This window comes from Grammomys surdaster, unplaced genomic scaffold (genome assembly GCF_004785775.1).
Source record: "Grammomys surdaster isolate TR1022 unplaced genomic scaffold, NIH_TR_1.0 186, whole genome shotgun sequence".
NCBI lineage: Eukaryota > Metazoa > Chordata > Mammalia > Rodentia > Muridae > Grammomys > Grammomys surdaster.
The window spans coordinates 1,969,558-1,979,199 of record NW_021604631.1 but is presented as its reverse complement, the minus strand read 5'-3'; the positions used below and the strand labels follow the sequence as shown (position 1 = coordinate 1,979,199).

Sequence of the window (9,642 nt, the reverse complement as noted above, 5' to 3'; positions counted from 1 at the left end):
AAAAAAAAACCTATCTATCTATAAAAACGTAGCCTTAGTAACAATAAAATCCTTTAACCATATTATGTAAATTCTTAGACTATAAAAGGCAGCTCTGGGTCCATTAACAAGGATAAAGGTTGGTGGAGGCTGTCTTCCGCAGAGCAGGGAGATCCATGCTTCAGCGACAGTCCCAGTTAGAATGTGCCCTTGCCAACCTATCCTAGAACTTGTATCTACTGGTCTTTGTCTTCCTTCCTGGAAAGCCCAAACATTAAAAAAAAAAAATCAACTCTGTTCCTTCCGTCTACATGAAGGTCAAGGAGAAGCAATATGGGAAAGTATGTGACACAGGGCAGGGGTTGGAAAGGGGGTCACATGCCTGCAGAGAGCCTCCATGGGCAATCCCAGTAGATAACCAAGAATTTGCAGTCTAGTATCAACCATGTTTAAAGCTGTTTGGGGTTAGTACTTCTAACATCACATGCATTTTCACTGGATAGACTCAGTCAATCGAATTAGTCATCAGAGGTCAGATAACAGCAGAATATAGTGAGCTAACGGGGAAGGGGTGGATTTTTACATCTTTAATATACTATTTTAATATATACAGAATGATGAACTTATATGGTCAACTTTAAAATATTGGTCATATTTTACAACTAGCTCTCAAAATTCTTGAAAGTTTAACTTTCCAATTTGGGAAGCTACTCTGATCTTCGAAAGAGAGGACAGTGACCCAGAGAGGGGATGCTGGAGTATTCCAGGGGAAGCTAATCCTCTTCTACGACAGTTCTGCAATTCTCTCTGTCCCCATGCGCACACTGGAAGCACCTGCTTTCATCTCGTAAAGCAAATACCTTTCGTGCAAAACCAGAAACCAATCCTGCCATTTTTTTTCATTTTTCCAATTATTTTTAAATGTATTTGTGTGGGGAAGGGGCACTCACCGTGGCACATGTGTGGAGTCTGGGGGACAGCTTGCTGAGCTGATTTGACCTACTGTGTGGATATTGGGAATTGAACTCAGGTTTTCAGACTTGAAGGGAAGCCTTTATCCACTGTACCACCTCACCAGCCCAATTCTGGCATTCCTATTGGACCAGGCCAATCACATGAGACATGAAGCTGTAAAATCTTTAGTGAATGTTGTATGTGTATTCCGTGCTCAGAATACAGTGCATTCTTTCTACTCCAAGCTGCTGAATGACAGAAGAGCCTTTAGGTGAACTTTCTGCCCTGCAAAAACGAACTTGCCCCTTGTTGCCCAAATGTTCCTGAAGGAGTCTCCTAGGAGAGCATCTAAGCCAGAGGCTATGCAGGTTCCAGCTTTGGGGTAATTGAGGGAATGGAGTACAGGATGCATCTCATTTGGGATTTGTTATCCTTACCACAAAAAGGAAAGGAAGACAGACAGACAGACAGACAGACACACACACACACACACACACACACAGAGAGAGAGAGAGAGAGAGAGAGAGAGTGAGAGGGAGAGGGAGAGGGAGAGGGAGAGGGAGAGAGAGAGGGAGAGAGAGAGAACATACTTTGTTTTTCCTACTAAGGGAACTAGCTGAAGTAACTGATCTTTAAAGTTGCTCAAAGACATAAATACTTATAAAAAGAAAAATTCTCAGAGTCACCCCTCCCCCAAGGCCTGAATTCCACTTAGCAACAGTGGCTGGAACGAGACGTGGAAACACCATGAGAAATTTTATTCTTCCCACATTTCCAGTGCAAACTTTACAAAAGCAAACACTGGAAATCTCATCAGTAAGCTCGACCTTATGGGAGTGACAGTTTTGTGCTTAGCCAAAAAAAAAAAAAAAAAAAAAAAAACACGACAGAGGAAGATGGAGGAGTTTCAGATAAATACTTCAGCGGGTTTCCAAAGAGGCTTGGCGAAATGGAGTATTTGGGATACACAGCTGTAACTTTTGGGGGTGGATGGGAATCATCTAAACAAAAGTAGGTTTCTGAGGAATAGCGGACTCCATCATGTGCCATAAATTACTGTAAACATCAGTGACCAGAATTCTTTCTGAGGCAGGATATTTCATCAGAGCCTGGAAGGCGCTTTTACAAACTGCAGATGCCTGGACCCCACTCCAGCAAGACCTACTGAATTGGAACTCCCAGGGCAGGGTCAAAAGGCTCTAAAATTGATTCTGGTTGTGATGCTGCCGCTGACGCAGGCAGGCTGAACCTGTGAATCTCTGAGGTGAAGCATCTTCTCTTATCGGGGACCACTTGGAATTCCAAGCTGTGTGATCCAGAATTATCTCTGCCACTAACAAAGGACATGACCTTGGTCAACTCATGCGTTGTTCCTCCACTCAACAGATATTTCCTGGGATTCTGTATATGTCAAGCCACAGAATATCTATGAATAGACTGTTGTGGCCTGTTTTCTGCACCTTGTGACTAACACAACAGGTAAACCTTACTCAAAGGCACCTCACAATACATATATAATTTTAGTTTCTATGAATGCCTAGACTTTTGTCTCTTACCTAGAAAATAAAAAGTGGATTACTAATATTTACTTACCTTTCTGTGTTAGGGATCAAGCTTGAGGCCTTATGCATTCTAGGCAAGTGACATACCATTGAACTACACCCACAAGCCCAGTTCCTTTATGTATATGTATTTATAAGATGCCCAAATTTCTTGATGATCTTTCCTGTGCACAATAGTAAATAGTACATGCCACAGGTCCAGAGATTGGGAAAATAAATAAATAAATTAGTATAAACAGAAGCATCTATGAGTTCAATTACTCCTTAATAATTTAGCTTCTCATTATCATAATGTAGCTCTATAATTCGAAGAATAGCAGCACAAAAATGTTCTGGGGCAGAGACACATTACTTACTCAGTTTGCCAAACTCACTTCCTGTGTATATAGATAGGTTTATCTCTTTGCAACAACTTGCGGCCTGCCAGGAATCCGGTCCGGGGGTTGGGAACCTATAGACTGTATTGATAATGTGCCAAGCATGAATCTTCAGCAACCGAGGCTATTTCTGAGATCTTTGTCAATGGTAGTATTTTCCACTTATGTGGACTTGGCCACAGTGTAGGAAATCATCTTAACAGTTGGGGAGACCGAGTATGCACTCCCTCACTAAATAACATTCCAAAGTACTGGCATCTTAAAGATTCCATAAACCTTTACTCTCTTTTGATAGGCGGTTCCTCACATCCCTGTATAAAGACACTCCAAATCCTAGAACTCATACGTGTATGTGACTCCACTTCCTTGGCCATACTCACTTACAGATAGCCTATCTGGTCCTTATTTGTTTGGCTCTCCTGACCAGGCCTTTGATAATCATTCCTGAGTGTATATTTGTCAATGTTTATTTGAAGAAGAGCCCAGAATAGAGCAATGTGGTTGGGACTGAGAGAATGTAATGCATCTGTTCCCCTTCTTGATCCTGAGAATGTTCAGCGAACAACAAGAAGTGGAGAGGTAAATATCACTTAGATCACAAATTCCATTGGTTATGGACATATTAGCATAATGTATTTGGTTCACTAAAGAATTGTGATTTACCTTGAGATAAACGAGGTTTCCTGTGTGTAGTATATGTGCAGGTGTGTGGTGGTGGCATGTGCACATTCGTGCCCCTGAAGAACAAAGGATCGTGTCAAGTGTTCTGCTCCATCATTGTCTGCTTTATTTCTTTGAGACAGGTGTCACACTGAATCTGTAGACAGAATGGCAGTCAGCAAGCCCCAGAGACTCCCCCAAGCCCTGCCGTCCGCGGTGCTTGGATTGCAGGTACCTGGTCATGCTGAGAATTTAAATTCAAGCTTGTACAGCAAGCATTCACAGCCGCTGAGGCATCTCCCTAGATCCTTAGTTTTTCTTTATTAAAATTGTTCAGTTGTTACTTTACTGACTTGGAAAGATTGCCTTCATTCAGGGGAAGAGCCGTAGCAAAGGAGTGGTTTATATAAAGACACAAAGCTTTTTGCCAACAACAAACCTCATGATAGTCTCCTCTAGAATTTTTCTAAAAAGGATGATGTTTTGCTTTTCAGTTACTAGTGGTGTCAACTTCAATCAACGTTTCTTAAGGTTGGCTCACCATACCATATGAAGATGCTCATTACGAACGATAAGAACCCCACGTTGGATGCTTTTTGCCTACCCACAAACTTATTCGCATGAGAAATACAAGTGACAGCCACTGAGATCTGTTGGTCACTCCAGATATTTGCCTTTTCACCCAACTTTCAACTTTAACTTCAACTTAAATTAACCCTCCATAGCTATTTCTTTACTCAGGGATGATCCCGGATAGGGGTAGGGCAGCCGCCAGATTCACTGAGTAATACACAGAGCTACGCCAGAGCCTTTGACCATCTGCTCTGCTAAGGGACCTGAGCCAATCAAATGTCTTTTCCCCTACTTTGACCTGAAGCACGCAAGGAATTTTCCAGGTGGTAGAACAGCTGTCTAGAGTAGCTGAGTTTACGTGAGTCAAAACACAGAGTTGCGAGCCACAGTTCCCCACTGGCGTCCTTGACCCATCTGGACTTTAACCCCATGCTCTGTGGAACAGAGCCCTGTTTGGCTTCTGGATTTCGGACCCCTTTATTGTACCTATATTTTATAGCCCTGCCCTTTTCCTTGAACCACTGATTCTTAGAGACAGAAGAGCCCACTGGTCCCGATTCTGAATCAAGTCTTCCCCTGCACTCCACCTCATTGCCTTGTTGAGGGAGATTCCGGTTTGGGAAAGTTTGCTCGGCTCCTGTTTTTTACTATTTCTCCTTCTTTCGCTTGCACTCAGCTGGCTGGAAGTCATGACATTGCTTACTTTGAATTCTCTATCCTGTCTGGCTGAGAATGGCCCTCCCTATCCCACCTATGACAAGTGGCCTTGTCCCTACTGTCCCTTCACCTTGGTCCTGCTCATAGATGTCCTGTCGTTGGCCCATAGGTGGAATCTAACTAGTTCCCCAGCAAGATGTCTTGAGAGACAAGAGAGAGAATGTCCAGTGTGGGCTTAAAAGGAACTAATTATGTACTCTTACTTAATATGTTCCTCTCCAAGTAAAATGATTTCCTGGTGGTCAAGTGCTTTCATCCGCATACTCACGGAGCAGTGCCAGAAGGCTCGGGAGACAAGATGTAAACAGTATCAAGCTACCATCATTGCGGCATATGTGTGAAAATAAAAGCAACAGCACGCATGAAGATGAGCACTTACGAAGAACACCCAGTTCACAAAAGTCCAACTGTTCCTCACTGCGGCTTAGCAATCCTTTCATTAATCTCTTGGTATTCTCTTGGAATCTACTTGCCAGCAGCCATTTCTGAATTTTTCTAACTCTGACAAACTTCCTATTGAAAATATTTCTTCCCTGGCTATGGGTCTCCTTTCCTTCAGCATGGGGACACACTTCTCCTTCATATCTGTATGCTCACACCTACTTTTTTTCCCCACCAGGTTGGAAAAACAAGAAAGACACTTCTGACCTTGGTATGGAGGCCCACATCTGTAACCCCAGCACTCATTTGGGAAGCTGAGGCAGGAGGTTTGTGAGTTTCTAAGCAGACTTGATTAGCTAGCATGATGCCGTATCTGAAGTTATCTAAAACTTTTCTCTCTTGGCTTGAGTACAAGTGGCTGTGCCCTACCTGCTTGACACTCGTGGTTCTCATCCTAGGGCTCCTGTTGACTTAGGACGTATAGGAAAGCTCCTTGTCTGTTTGGGGTGGGGGGCTGAACTTCTAAGTTGAACATCTAAAGCATAAGGATGCTAAGGTGGCACCAGGCTTTAGATAAATTTAGGAATACTGAATGATGAGGCCAGCATAGGTGCGAGGCATAGATAGCTCCTGGAGGAATCTGGTCTCAATAAGAGCAGAAACTCCAGCCAGGTGCAGCCAGTTACCTCATCCTGCCTACAAGGCTCAGGCATGACAAGCTGGGATTAATTCCATCCTTTTGGCTGGAGGCAAAGAAGCCACCTCATTTACTAAGGCCTGTCTGTTGTCAGCACTTTGTCCGTTGGTCTCTCCACCTGGCTCCTCATGTTCCCTGGTTCCTGGATACTGCTCTGCACCACAGATAGCCTATCCTGTTCTGCCTTCTCTTATCTGTCTCCTCCCTGGTCTCTGATCTACAAAGCCAAATTTCAGATAACCTTGAGATAGACCAGTTTCTTAAGGTTCTAGGATCAGGGTTCTAGAAAGTATTATATAAGATTTCTTAAATAGGAGGAAGGAGGAGAGATTTTCAGGAAAGATAAGAAATGGTGGTTACCACCCAAAGTTAGCTTAACAACCGTAAGCTTCAAATTGAAAGCAGTTTAAACTCTATGGGCCTGTTGAGAGAGGACACAAAACCTGTCTCGTTTGGACATCTTAACTACTATGGGATAGAAGAGAGGCATGCTGATGGCCATGCCAGGTGAGGCCAAAGAGTTGATAGCATCCTTGAAGGTCAGGGTTATTTAAGCAAAGGAACCAAAACTAGAATCAAGCTCTCATCTTGGAGCTCAGGACTTAAGCCTCAACTAAGAGTACCTCTTTAAATGAGCAGTTCCCCCAGCCTCTGAGCATCTAGACCAGCTTGACAGATGAAGGGCTTTCTGTTAAGAAGCTAAATGGTGCTATTTTGAGGCTCTGAGAGATTTACCCAGAAAAAATGCCTCCTTAAAGTTTGAAGATCCTTTTGGCAGCATCTCCCTAACCTCCTCCCCAGGCCTACCATGCCATTAGCATTCCGCTTTGTCAGCATCCCCCCTCCCCCACTCCCAACCATGGCCTCACCCCACCACACTTCCAAGTCATGTGACAGACACCAGGCAGATGGAGAGCCGGCAAAACCCTTCTCAAGTTCATCTCTAAGTCACTCTTGTCTCACTGAAGAACGACTAACCAGTCATCGTACTACACGTGACAAATGGACAGGGCTGTGTGAGTTTTCAAGAAAAGGGTTATATCCAAACTAGAGTCTGGAACTTTCTATGGCGCACCTCTAAACCAACCTATTCTACCTGCAGAGAGCAGACAAGGCTTGGGGCTAGTGAGGAAGCAAGGAGTACGGGGACTCGCCCCAATTGTCAGGAAAGCCATCCAGGTGTCTCCTTAAGCCCTTGAATCTGAAATCAAGAATCTCTCTCTCTGTCTCTCTCTCTCTCATAAAAAATCACATGCCTAATGCAATCTTTGACTTGGATGCTTTAAACTGCACATTTTGTTGACTTTCAAAAATGGTAACAACCCCACATTAACCTGTAAACTAGTTAAGTCCATACATTCCTCATGGGTTCTAAGATCTATTCTTTTCTGCCATTTTTTTCATCCAGAGCTTCTCCTTTATGTTTTTCATTAAATGATTTTAATAGAATAAAAGTTTCCAGGCTTTGGCTTCATTGAACTCCATTTACCTCCCTATTAGGGGAAACCGCTCCCAGATTGTTCTTCACCGGAAGGAAATAGCATCAAGAACTGCCTGACGTTTACCCTGAACTGAAACCCCTCACTCTGTGTGTGGAGAACACATACAGTGTTATTTCAGAAAATGCTATTTCAGTCATTGGGGGTGGGGAGCATGTAAGGGGGATGGGAGAAACTGGCCATAGAGAAAATGAACTTTCAGCGACTCCAGGATGTTGGTTTCAAAATGGAATTTATCCTCAAATCCAAGATTATAGATTTTTCTTCCAATCTGCATTCTCTACATGGTTTAGGGAATACTTGAAATAGAAATTGCTCTCCATGCTCTTATTGACATTAAAAAACCCTGTACAAAGTTGAGAACTCGATGCCTTCCAAGGAAGGACAATTGTCGCAGAGCGACTGCCTGCCTGGAGCCTTTCCCTCACACTTACTCAGGGCTGTTCCAGGGAAAGAAACTCACAGGGCAGTCTGTTCTCATGTGTCACTTCTCCAGAAATTATCCCACACTTCTAAACACAAGGATTGCTTAGCTAGTCCTAACCGCAAAGGCATCATAGTCTACGGCAAACGTAAGTGGAAGCAGTCATCTGGAAACGCTAGACCTTACTATGAGTATTATTTCTTTAATGATCAGACTTACTCTTCTTCTGCAGGGCACCTTGTCTTTGGTAAGTTCTAGTCCACATGTCTGGTTTTGCCTAAGCCTAAGGGACTGTGCTACTTTCATTTACAGTTCCATGTTCAGAGCCTCCAAACCAGCAGGGATCTGGGAATACCATGCACCTTGTTCTGGACTTTCTGACCATGTATTGCCACAGCACTGAAACTCCCTCGCCCTTTACAATTGGCTCTTTCTAAAAGGAATTACCGACTACTACCAGCTTGCACTACTGTTTGAGATGCCCAAATACGTCTGTCTGGAAATAAAAGCTCCTTTCCTTCCTTTCTGGAACATTCCTCCGGCTGCTCTCTTTTCAGACCCTCGGGGAGCATACTTTCCAATAGAAATGAAGATTTCTCAAGAAATATTTTGGTAGGCAGTTAACCATGATTTCTACATACACGCCCACTCACGCACACATTCTCTTGCTCGGGTTTATAGAAAACAGACACGGTAGGCATCTTCTGTTTCAGCAAATAGCGGATGAATGGCACTAGCTCAGTTGGTGTTAGTGGTGGAACTCTGACCTTATTTCTTTACATCTCCAAAAACCCACTTCTAAAATCCTGGTGGCAGAGTAAAAGGAACCCATTACTTAGCTTAAAATTAGCTTAAAACAAAAACCAAAACCACAACAAAACAAAACAAACATTCTTTGTCTTAACAACGGAAAAAGCTGTTGCTGCTATTTCTTAATTAAAACCTGAATCCTGTTTAAATGTCTGCTGACAGAAGATGGGAAAGAAACTGCTAAAGGGACAGATCAGCAAAGTCTGATCACTGACGCTGGCCTGAGGATTCCAGGTAAAATCCACATCCCCCTTGGAAACAAAAACACATCCCAGGCAAAGGCACCCGTGCACCCTGATCCTGTCACTATGCGATCTTTCCCTTTGTACCATCTCTAGAAACAAAACTTGAAGTTTTATCACATTGACCTTCTGGGAACAGGTCAGGAAGTCCAGGCTGGCTTTGGGAATTTACACGGTCTGTTGCCTGCCTAGAAAGATTTTGCATATCCAGCCACCTAAGCCAGGAATGTTGCCTGAAACCTGTAGAGCAGCTCCAGCGTCCTGAAGGTGGAGAAAGAAAGACACTATGTCTTACCTCTAGGGCAGCAGCTTCTTCCCAACGAGGGACGTCCCGCTGTCTGAATGCAAGGATTCCTTTAAGCAACCCAGCAAGAGAGCAAGCAGGCAGTCAGGCAGGCAGGCAACCCAATGCACACTGCTCTATTCAATAAAACTGCAGACCGCCCTTCCTTGGCCCCTCCCAGAAGTCCATGCTAAGTGAACACATACCCCCTATGTTTACAGTCGGCAGGCGGTGGTATGCATTGTCCTGTAGTTTTTCTAATAGGCAGCCAATGACGACACCCTGGCCAAGGTGATGCTGTCTGCCCGTGCAGATGCCTGTCATTCCCTAGGCATGCTCAGGATATCACTCATCAGAAAAACCAAGTCCTAAAAAGCTTGAAACTGTGAGCAGGCTGCCAAAACCAGCCGGCTCCATGCCCTTTTTTGGTTATCCTAAGCAGGGCCTCCTGGAAGCAGATCCATTGTCAGGAACGATCATAAGA

At 43.8% G+C, this 9,642-nt stretch overlaps 1 protein-coding gene across 2 annotated transcripts in view; it reads right to left on the bottom strand.

The window, feature by feature from the left end:
• The window catches only part of Cald1 (caldesmon 1), a 179,865-nt gene extending 170,583 nt beyond the window's left edge, over positions 1-9,282 (bottom strand). Inside the window, exon 1 of one of the 2 annotated variants that reach the window (XM_028768348.1) lies at positions 9,171-9,282. The gene's annotated coding sequence lies outside the window, so the exon portion shown is untranslated. The remainder of the gene's footprint in view (positions 1-9,170) is intronic. The other variant, XM_028768345.1, reaches the window with a different exon arrangement.
• Between the last annotated feature and the right edge of the window lie 360 nt (positions 9,283-9,642).